Genomic DNA, 10802 nt, shown 5'->3' on the forward strand with positions numbered 1-10802 from the left:
CAATTTAAGTCACGCAAGGCCGCGGACGTTTCCGCCGTCTGGTTCGGGGGTGTGACACGGTTCTAGGGTTTCTCTGAGTAAGGAGGCCAGCCTCAATGGTTAAGTTCTTTAAATAGGGTACAAAACCCGGAATATTCGGGTTTTTCTAGTGTCTACTCGTCGAGTTGGGGCCTTCCAACTCGTCGTGTAGACCCTAAGTCCCGCGTCCAAAATGATCTCTACTCGTCGAGTTAGGGCTCCCCAACTCGTCGAGTCCTAGTGCAAAACCCTAATGTTTTGAGAAATAATTGATACCTGGAACAAGCGTTACATATTTACAAGCCTTGCATTCAAATACCCACAAAGCTTTAAAAATTTACAATATCCTCCCAAGAACAAATAAATCATAATAATAAATACAGAAGATAAATGGGAATTGGAACTTCGAGAAGTAATACAAAACCAATAAAATCACAGTAAGTAATTAACCATATTAATCACAAAAGGACAAAAAAAACAACTTCAACTTCATTTCGTTTTACAAAGTTATTTTGACAATAAGAGCCATAAGTATATGGAGCAAAATCAAAGAAAGTAACCAACCTTCTTGTTAGGTGTTTGTTCTTCCACCCTTCATTTGCTGGATCAAAATCTAAGAATACCAACATAGCTATGCAACGTCAACGTTCTTGGTACGACACATCTTATTGCTCTGATATTATGACCTACCTTATAAATACAAAAACAAAATGTACAATGTCAAGAAATTGAAGATAATAAAAGATCAGAGAAAGAGAAAAACAGACCTTTAGCCATGGATTTTCATCCGACTTCATCTTGGGGGTCTGCTATTTCAATATCTTCTCACTTTAATACATGTAAACACACACACACACATACACACAGTTAAAGTCTTTCTTAGAGATTATCAAAGAGGGAGGAAATTTGGTGGTGAGGGAAGAGCACTTAGATTGGGAAATACATTACAGAAAAACAATTTAGTAGAAAAATTCCATAAAAGGTAGAAAATATCAAGTGTTCTTCTACCGGACTACTCACTTGTATTGACAGCGACAAAATCATTGGTAGATGCAATAGAGGTAAGATCATGACGGTGGTGCCGTGATTTTTTCTTCTTTAGAGAGATAAAGATGGAGGAAGAGAGAAGTTTGTGGTTTGTGGTGGTTAGATATGGTGGTTTAGGTTTTGTTATACCTAATGAGATCTTTTGGTTTTATGTTTTTGAAGATCAAAAGAGACGCAAGAGGAAGTCGTGCAAAATAAGAGGTATTTGTTGAAATCAGAGGGATTAAAGGACCGGGTCAAAATCAGACGAGAATTAACAGTAAAGTCGGGGAATTAAAGGGCTACGTCAAAATTAGGCGAGATATAAGGATAAGTATGTTTTGGTTAACTGTATTTTAAGCGTAAACACTTGTACGTCTTAAAATATATTAATATTTTATTAGTATATTTTTAGAAAGGTAAGATTTGTTTTCTAAGATAGTAAGATAAGATTATTATTATTATTATTATTATTATTTTCATTAATATTATTATTATTATAATTTTCATTTTCATTTTCATTATTATTATTGTTGTTGTTGTTGTTTTCATTAATGTTTTCATTATTAGTATTATTATTATTATTATTATTATTATTATTATTTCCATTATTACTATTATTATTATTATTTTATTATTATTTCCATTATTATTATTATTATTATTATTAATTTCATTATTATTATTATTATTATTATTATTATTATTATTATTATTATTTCCATTATTATTATTATTATTATTATTATTGTTGTTGTTGTTGTTATTATTATTATTATTATTACCATTATCATTATTATTATTGGTATCAGTTAGTATCAGTTGGGGTTGCACTAACGGGAACATAATTTTTCATAGGTTTGCATATGTTTAAGATATGTCATCATTGTATGTCCAATCATAGGCAAAAGTCACATAATAATGTGAACTGTAACATGAAAGAAGCACATGTATAGATCTACACACCACAAATGTTTCGAGTTCTACCAAAGAACTTTGCTAAATGAAGAACCATTTTCTTAAAACGAAATTTATGCATAGAACATGGGGTCGCAGACGAAAATGGTGATTTCTCGCCTTAATCACATATACATATACATACAATAATGTATATCTATATATGTATTTATATGTATGTGTATGTGTAGTTGTATGTGTATATGTATGTGAATGTATTACTAAGAATTACAATGTTAAACAACAAAATGAGTAATGGGTCCCAAAGGTGAACACGACTTTATGTTTGTATATGTATATTTATATACATGAATGAGTGATGGTACATGTATATGTATATATGTGTATGTGTATGTGTATGTGTCTGTGTGTATATGTATATGAATGTATGTGTATATGTGAAAGTGTATGTGTATTTTTATGTATGTGTGTATGTATGTATGTATTTGCATATGTATATTTATGTGTAGATGAATGTATATGTATATGTGAAAGTCTATGTATATGTGTATGTATGTATGTGTATGTGTATGTGAACGTATTAATAAGCATTACAATGTGAAACCATGAAACGACTAATGAATCCTGAAGGTGTACACGACTTTATACACGATATTAATAGCTATTAGTTGGTGAAAGTATAGATAGTAATGTATAATAGAGGTGTGAAAAAACGAAGTGGAAGAAACAACGTTCGGTATATGTATATGTATGTGTATGTGTGTACTTAAATGTCTTAGTATATTTATATGTTTATGTGTATGTACATATGTATGTATTTGTGTATGTGTATCTACATATACTTAAAAGAAACAAAATAGTTTGTTAGTGAAAGTGTAAACATTACAATGTGAAACCATCAAACGAGTAATGGATCCCGAAGGTTCACACGACTTTATGAACGATATTAATAGCTATAAATTTGTGAAAGTATAGATAATCATGTATAATAGAGGTGTGAAAAAAATGAAGCGGAAAAAATGACGTTTGGTGCCCGATAAATCGAAAATGAGAAAAATATGTAAGAAAATCCAAAAAAAAAAATATTGACTCGAATAATGAAAAATAATAATAATAGGAGTAATAATAATAATAATAATAATAATAATAATAATGAAAATTATAAATCCGTCAGTATTTCGTAGCTATTTTGTAGCCATTTTTTTCTGTCGCTATTCCGTAGCTAATTACCTACGGAATATCTACTGATTTGCTTTCGTCGTTGGTCCGTAGCTATTTCATAGCTAATTTCCTACATAATACATACGGATTGACCTCTGTCGCTATTCCGTAGCTATTCCGTTACTAAATTAGGGCATCCCATTCCATAGTTGATCCGTAGTTATGTCGTAGGTAATTAACAATGAAAATATTCTTTAGCTATTTTCTGCAGGAAAACCCCTTGTTTTCTTGTAGTGGTATAAATGAGGCATAGCATGCACACCTTGTGTTTTATCATCTGTAAATACAGCTTGGATAAGACGTTTTTTATAATACATGTGTATTTACGTCGGTTTTTGATACAGACATGTTACAGGCGATTGCATTGTAGAGTTTAAGGGGAAAATTACGTATGAAATTAGAAACATTGATCAAAAGCCCACACCGAATCTTCATATCGTGCTCTATTGGTCACCATCTCTTAGACTAATTTATTCTTTTCGTATCTTGTTAGTTTCGATTGTAATTCAACTTCTATGTAAAAATTGTAGATCCATATTGAGGGCTTTGTGAAGCGTAGGCATCTACGCAAACATTTGAATATATTCTTGCAACCTACTCCACCATTGATGTCGTTATCTACTCCACCTCCACCACTGCTGCAACTACATCATCTGCCTCTATATCCGACACCATCATCTGCTATCTTGTCCATATCTTTCTATTTACCATGCCTCTTTTTTATTTTATGGCTGCGTTTTGTAGTTTATCGCTAGAACAAAACACATGGATAACATCGCCACCACCTACTCCACGTATATCTCAAGTGTTATCAACTCTCTCCCACCTCTATGTTGTCACCCCGTGGAACCAAACTCGATTTTCAAGCAAACCGGATCTGAAGGAAAACTGAGATTCTGTAGAATAATGAATATGGGTCATCGGGATTTGGAGATGAAAAAGAAGAAGAAAGAGTTTTATGTATTGAACAGAGAACATATTTACAGAGTTAGAGTACCTTGTATGTTCTTTAAAACTTGTTCACGCAAACCTATTAACGGTGATGTTGAGTTTGGGAAAATTTCCCAAATGCATCTAGAGTGTCGGCGCTCGTGGGATTTCGTTGCTTTGGAAGACCTATAGATTTGGCATGCTTACTTTGGTGTTTTCTAGTTCTAATAATTTCCTAAACCTTCTCAAGTAGTCGCCGTTCATCAATAATATTTTGACGTGAAAAGCACTGCATGTTCCATTTGTAGTGAATGGAACACAGTACAAGCATGTATATGATCTCATTGATAGGATATACCCTACTTATTCAACCTCCATTAAAGTGTACCACTATCCGCAAGACGAAAAATATAAATTCTTCAAGACAACTAATGAATCATCGCAAAAGGATTTTCAAAACACAAATATATTATTTTTTTTGCTGAAACAATCTACATTTATTTTTTTAAAAAATAGTCCCCGAAGGAAAACTAATTGCTGGTCAGAAACTATTCACCGATCAAAAATATCCGCCGCCACTGCATCGCATGGGTATGCTACTAGTATATATATATATATATATATATATATATATATATGTTGTAATTTTATTTTTCTTATTAGTGTTTATATTCTATCACATTTCTAAATCACATTTCTAATGCAAACCATTAACTCAACATTTCTAAAAGTGGGCACTATGTAATGAGATGGAGGTTTGATTTTGTGATAACCAGGCAATATGGATTCCTGAGACGAGGAAGTAGTTATTAAACCTTTTTTCATTTTGTTAATTACATTTAACCCTATGTTTGTTAACCAATACTTTTAATTTTATTTACGTATAGTTCTATATCTTTTGGAATGACAAAACTTCCTTTAAAGAAAATATATTCTTACAACCTTTGCTATGTGGGCTAGAGAACTTCTAAATAATCATATGACTAATTCATGAAGATGCATATATGGTTAGTTATTAATCTTTACAACATTGCACTTTTAGTTTAATGATTTTTTGATGTTTTTTTTCTTTGCATCCAGCAACTTGGTTGAAACACTATAGATGCTTGCTCCTCTTTGTTGTCTTAGCTACTCGCTACTAGTTCGTTTTCATTATATTTTGCTTTTAGCATACGAGTAGAATAGTAAAACATCAACTTATATACAACTTTCATTTGATCTAAAGTTTTCATTTTTGTCCGACCACATATTTGGCATTTTGGATTATAAGTTTTAGTTTTGGTTGTTTGTATGTTGATGTTTCCCTTTTTCTTTTCCTTACCTTTGGAATTGGCTCACATTTTTTATAATTTAATATTAATTTCTCTATTAGTTTCAACGAAATGAGACCAATGTGATGCTAAAACTAACACAAACCGTACTCAATCAGATCATGATAGAGCATAATAGATACCCATAACACACTATTGTAACTTACAATCATTAAATTACTCCTTAATTTCACTCTATAAATATGAAATAAATAAATAAAAGATCTCTTATATTATTTATTTCAGCATGCAACATCCAATCAGAAGAGAATCCCAATATGCTTTAGCATCTACAATGACATTTTAAGGTGCCCTCTATTTTGCAAATCCCACCCACGCACCCTTTATTTGTACAGTCATTGTTACAAACTTCTGGATTACAATTCGGCCTTTTAAAACTTTTACAACAGTAGTAATCCTTTGGATCGGTGATTTTGCTAATATTTACAGCCATTGGCCCATCAGCGGTCTCCAATGTAGAGCTTATCAGCGGTCTCCAACACAGTGCTGCAACCAAGGCCAAAGAAACACTTTCAAATTACTATAGTCATGCATATAAGGCCTATATTGATAAGTTGATATACATAGTAAATTTAATAAAATAGTGTAATTTAAAACCAAATGAAGTATAATGCTAGTTTAATGGAGAGCCATGAGGACTGGGAAACTTTTGCATGAAACTATGCACATATAAAACAATGACAAAAGATTTAGAAACTTATAGATGGAATGTGAACCATTAAAATAAGAAAAAACCCTAAAGATTTATTTGGCAAGGAATCCATATGTAAAAACTAACCAGTACAGAGAACAATGATCAAGAGAATTTGGCATGGACTTCTTGGTTGAACCATTTTTAAAGTAAAAGAGATAGATTGTATTGAATTTATGTGTATCACTCCAGGAGATGGGGTATATATATAGGTTCAGTGAATAGTTAAACAAGTTAATACATTTAATACAACTAAAACAGTTTTAAGAGCAAGTTTCATATTTCATTAATGTTCTTTTAATTACTAGAAAAGTTAAAACATACCATTAATTTCAAGATGTTTATTAAGAATGTAACCTAAAAAAATTCTCTCCTTCAAGATATATATATATATATATATATATATATATATATATATATATATATATATATATATATTCGATTACTTACAAGATCTTGATCCCTAACAAAAAAATAACTAAATAAGTCCAATCCATTGAGAATTGTATATATACAACCTAATGTATGCTTGCCATACACCCAAATGGATTTTATCAGATTAAAAACTATTTTGTTGGATATTTCATTATCATGTATACTCTGTGAGTATTAAGACAGTGCAAAGCATGATACATGAATATAGATAACGTAATATCAAAAATGGTACTTCAATTTTTACCAGAAGACCTTATTATAAATGTATCCAAGGTCACAAAATGAAGTCTATATTTGTATAGTCAATAACTGTAATATTACTGTCAATACTTTCTTGTAATAGCTCCTTAATCATCTGTAACGCGTCTATAAAAGCCTCTAAAGTTTCAATGGACAATACAATCATATTACCTTCTTGAATACGTTTATATGGTAATAGAGCAATAAAGGCTCCTCTGAGTAATTCTCGATCCCTTTTACAAGAAACCCTAAAAATCACCCTTCAAACACTCAACAATGATTACTCAAAGTCCAACCATTCAACTAACTGCTGCTACCCACTTCCCGACTGAGCTCACCTCTTTCATTGTCATTAACATCAGATGGACATTGTTTGATAACAAGTTCATTGCTATTTAAGTGTTCTATTTGAATTTATTGTTATTGAAAATATGTTCATTGATATTTAGGCCTGGTTTTGAATTTTTTGCTATTCTTTGTAACAAGTAAGTTTATTGCTATATAATTTTTTTAATAATAAGTTCATTCCATTTTTTATATCTAATAATTAGGTCATTGCTACTAAAATCTGATACTAACAGGAAAAAATTGAACAAAAGAGAAATACAGGTTAAAATGGTAGGATTAGAACTTGATTGAATGATTTCCACTTTCGAGAGGGGGAGCTCTTCGAATAGAGATTACATATTTCTCCATGCTGACTTCCTTTCCATCTCTTTATTCAATCCTAATGAACAGTTAACTACCACATGAACAATATCACAAAAGACTATTTTTCCCTTACTTGTTTTTCCTTGAGCAAGTATACTTATTTTCTGGTCTTGCATCAAAATCAGACCTGGTGGTATGAAAAAGAACACGCCTAACCAAACGACTAGAAAAGCATGGCGAAATGAAGCATCTATGGTGATTTGAAAACCAACCTAGTGGTTCACGTTGTAGCCGATACTGGGATCTTGCAATCTGAGACATATGATTTTTCGGTTACACGTGGAGAATATTTACGTTTGTTGAGAAAACAAATGGTAGATGTTATGATCATAAGTGATTGGCCGATGTAAGTACATTATAATTTACTATTATTTGTTGCCATAATGTTTTGTTTCTAGGTTGTTCCCAATATATTACATGATCGTAACATGTGTTTGTTATCTTGTTTGTAGGGTTCTACAAACAATGTTTCGAACAAGTATAAACAAATGTGCTTTCCTGAACCCATATAAGATTCTAGGGGAAGCCTTACAGAAATAAAAATCTAGAGGGTGTCATTGGTTATCTAGTTGATGTGATGCGTCTTCACCATAGAAAGTTGTTTCTCGTTGCACCATATGTGCAAAAGTATCATAAGTTGCTATCTTTATTTTTAGTTATTTGTTTTATTTTTTAATCATCTTTACTAAAAGTTTGAATATTACTAGTAAGCATTTGGTCCTGCTGATTTGCACTTGCAGTTGCAATTGAACTATATACATTTTGAAATCATCTTAGGAAGCTCGTAAAAATGCCTGTTGACACCTATTACCTCATCAAAAAACATGTGGCGTATATACTCAACTCATATATATATATATATATATATATATATATATATATATATATATATATATCTTTATACCTTAATAACCATTTAGCCTCAAATGCTGAATTTTAAGAGGTATAACCCTTAATGCATTATGTACAACAATTTATGCATTCCAGAAAAATGAAATCTGGTCCTATCAACAATTGATTTAGTCAAAATTATACCAATTATTTATTTGATATCCGGTGAGTTAAAGATAATTGGGTTTTTAGTGAAGAGTTTAAGGGTTTATGATTTGGGGTTTTCGGCTTATTTATCTAGTTTTAAAATACGATTAAAAAAACGGACCTAACAATCTATTATTATAGCTCATCCTATGAAAATGACCTAAAAACTCAATTTATTGGAGTGGATATTTTATTTTGTTATTATTTATTGACCATTTAATATATTATTAGAGTAATACATATGATCCCCTCGTTTTAATTATACTATCAATGTTAAATTTAATTTTTATAAACTTTGTTCAACAAATACGTAAATTGTAAAGAATGCTTAGCCTTTTTCATGATCTCCACATGAATTAACCTTCATTTGCTCAATTAATTAACCTTAAAAGAATAATACTTTGTTGTAGCATCTCCTTTGATTTTTTTAGTACACCATTACCACACACATGACCATTTTTCCATTAACATCAATGCATCATTAGAACCTTTTGAATTTAAAAACCATGCACCAATGTTAACACTTAAAACGTTATTGTAATTTTTCCATCCACCCAATACCTATCATTGGATATAAACTCCACTATTGTTAAACACACAACCAACCACTGTTAGTAGAACACCTTTTAGGAAGTAAATAAAAACATCAAACACACATGTAGGCATCCATTTGGAAGAAAATGCAAAGAGAAATTCACTGTTTTAGAAAGGAAAGTACCAACCTCCAACATGAATATGGATCCAAATATAACCATCCTCATATTTGCTGATTATCAAACATTTACTACCCAATCTAATACTCATACAAAATGACATATAAAATATAAGGTGAACGCACTGAAAATATAAAAGTTAATACATACAAAGTAAAATCACATTCTTATTCGTTTCTTGAGAACATAGTGCATACAAAATACCAAAGAAAGCTTATTTTCCCGAATCATAGCCAGATCTTGCCGATAGAAAGTGGCATACAAGCAGTAGGTGGTTGAAAATATTATGATTCAGTGGGCACGAAATCTATTAATTGTAAAAAAACGTTCAATAAGCTCTAACATCACTCCATTTATGTATCATTTTTGTTTCAAAATGATTTGTAAACAAAACTAAAATTGAGTTGAACCTTATCTGCAGTGAGAAGATGATGTGAACTCAAACATATGTACCTCACTCAGTAAAAGATATATCTTCAAAAAATTCCTTAAATTTCATTTGAATTTTATTAAAATGAGGAGATTTTATTGAAAAAATCAAATAAAAATATCATTTCTGCTAATAAGTTTTGCTAAAAATAGGGGGATAAATACAATATTGAAGAAACCTTTAAGAGCCATGTGTAAACCGCAATAGTAGCAAGGCTGAAATTGAAAAATAACAATACCATTAAAGTCTTCATTAGGAGAGTTTAAAAACCAGCAAGAGTACCAAAATAGCAACATCATAGCAACACCATTATATAATTCCTGGATCTACATCTGCTTCTTTCAATACATAGTTGATACCCCTTCTCTTTTCATCTTCTTTCACTAAACATTAATCTAACCCATTATTTCTTTAATTTACACTTTGTGGAGTTCCTAAGCTAAAATAGGGGAAAACAGAAAGCATATTACATCTTTTGTTTGAAACAAAACAAAGCAATACCAACCACCATGCACCGAACTACAAAACAAAGAGACAAAGATAAGAGCTTTTGCAATTTTCAAACTTGTCAAAGATGAATAAAAATCAAAAGAAAGACACTTCCATTTCTTGATAAGGAATTGAATTTCAGTAGCCTAAACTAATAATAAAAAATGAGATTAAAATGGGAAAGTGCTTGGTTATTCCCTTATTGGTTAAAGTTAATCCTATTGTAAGATATAGGTTTTCTTCTTTTCTTTTAACCTTGCAATATCCATGTACATAAAGGGATAAGTCTTCTACCATTCGACATATCCATCTAGCTTCAATCATCCACAAAAAGATTAAAATGAGTAATTAATAGTTTGAACATGTGAAACGGAATTTCTAAATTAGATGCAAAAAAACCAACCAGTGAAACCAACAGTTTGAAGCTTGACCTAAAAATTAATGGTTACATAATTCAAAAATACAAAAAGGTAAAAAACAAATACCGTAAAATCATAGGGCACCTACCTAGGATTCAAATATCAACAATGAAAATTTACAAAGAGAGATAGAGTATACAAAAAGTGATGATATCAGATCTATGGTCATGGTTGTGAGATGATACCAGAGAT

General features: G+C 30.9%; 1 long non-coding RNA gene across 1 annotated transcript; it reads right to left on the minus strand.

The window, feature by feature from the left end:
• Positions 1-587: 587 nt before the first annotated feature.
• On the minus strand, positions 588-1153 carry LOC145136801 (uncharacterized). Its single transcript, XR_013720718.1, has 3 exons — positions 1039-1153; positions 786-846; positions 588-708 (listed from the first exon to the last, which is right to left on the minus strand). It is a non-coding gene; the product is annotated as an uncharacterized LOC145136801 (long non-coding RNA).
• Positions 1154-10802: the final 9649 nt, after the last annotated feature.

The sequence above is a fragment of the Lactuca virosa genome, chromosome 9 (assembly GCF_052849685.1).
Source record: "Lactuca virosa cultivar CGN04683 chromosome 9, Lactuca_virosa_CGN04683_v6, whole genome shotgun sequence".
Lineage (NCBI taxonomy): Eukaryota > Viridiplantae > Streptophyta > Magnoliopsida > Asterales > Asteraceae > Lactuca > Lactuca virosa.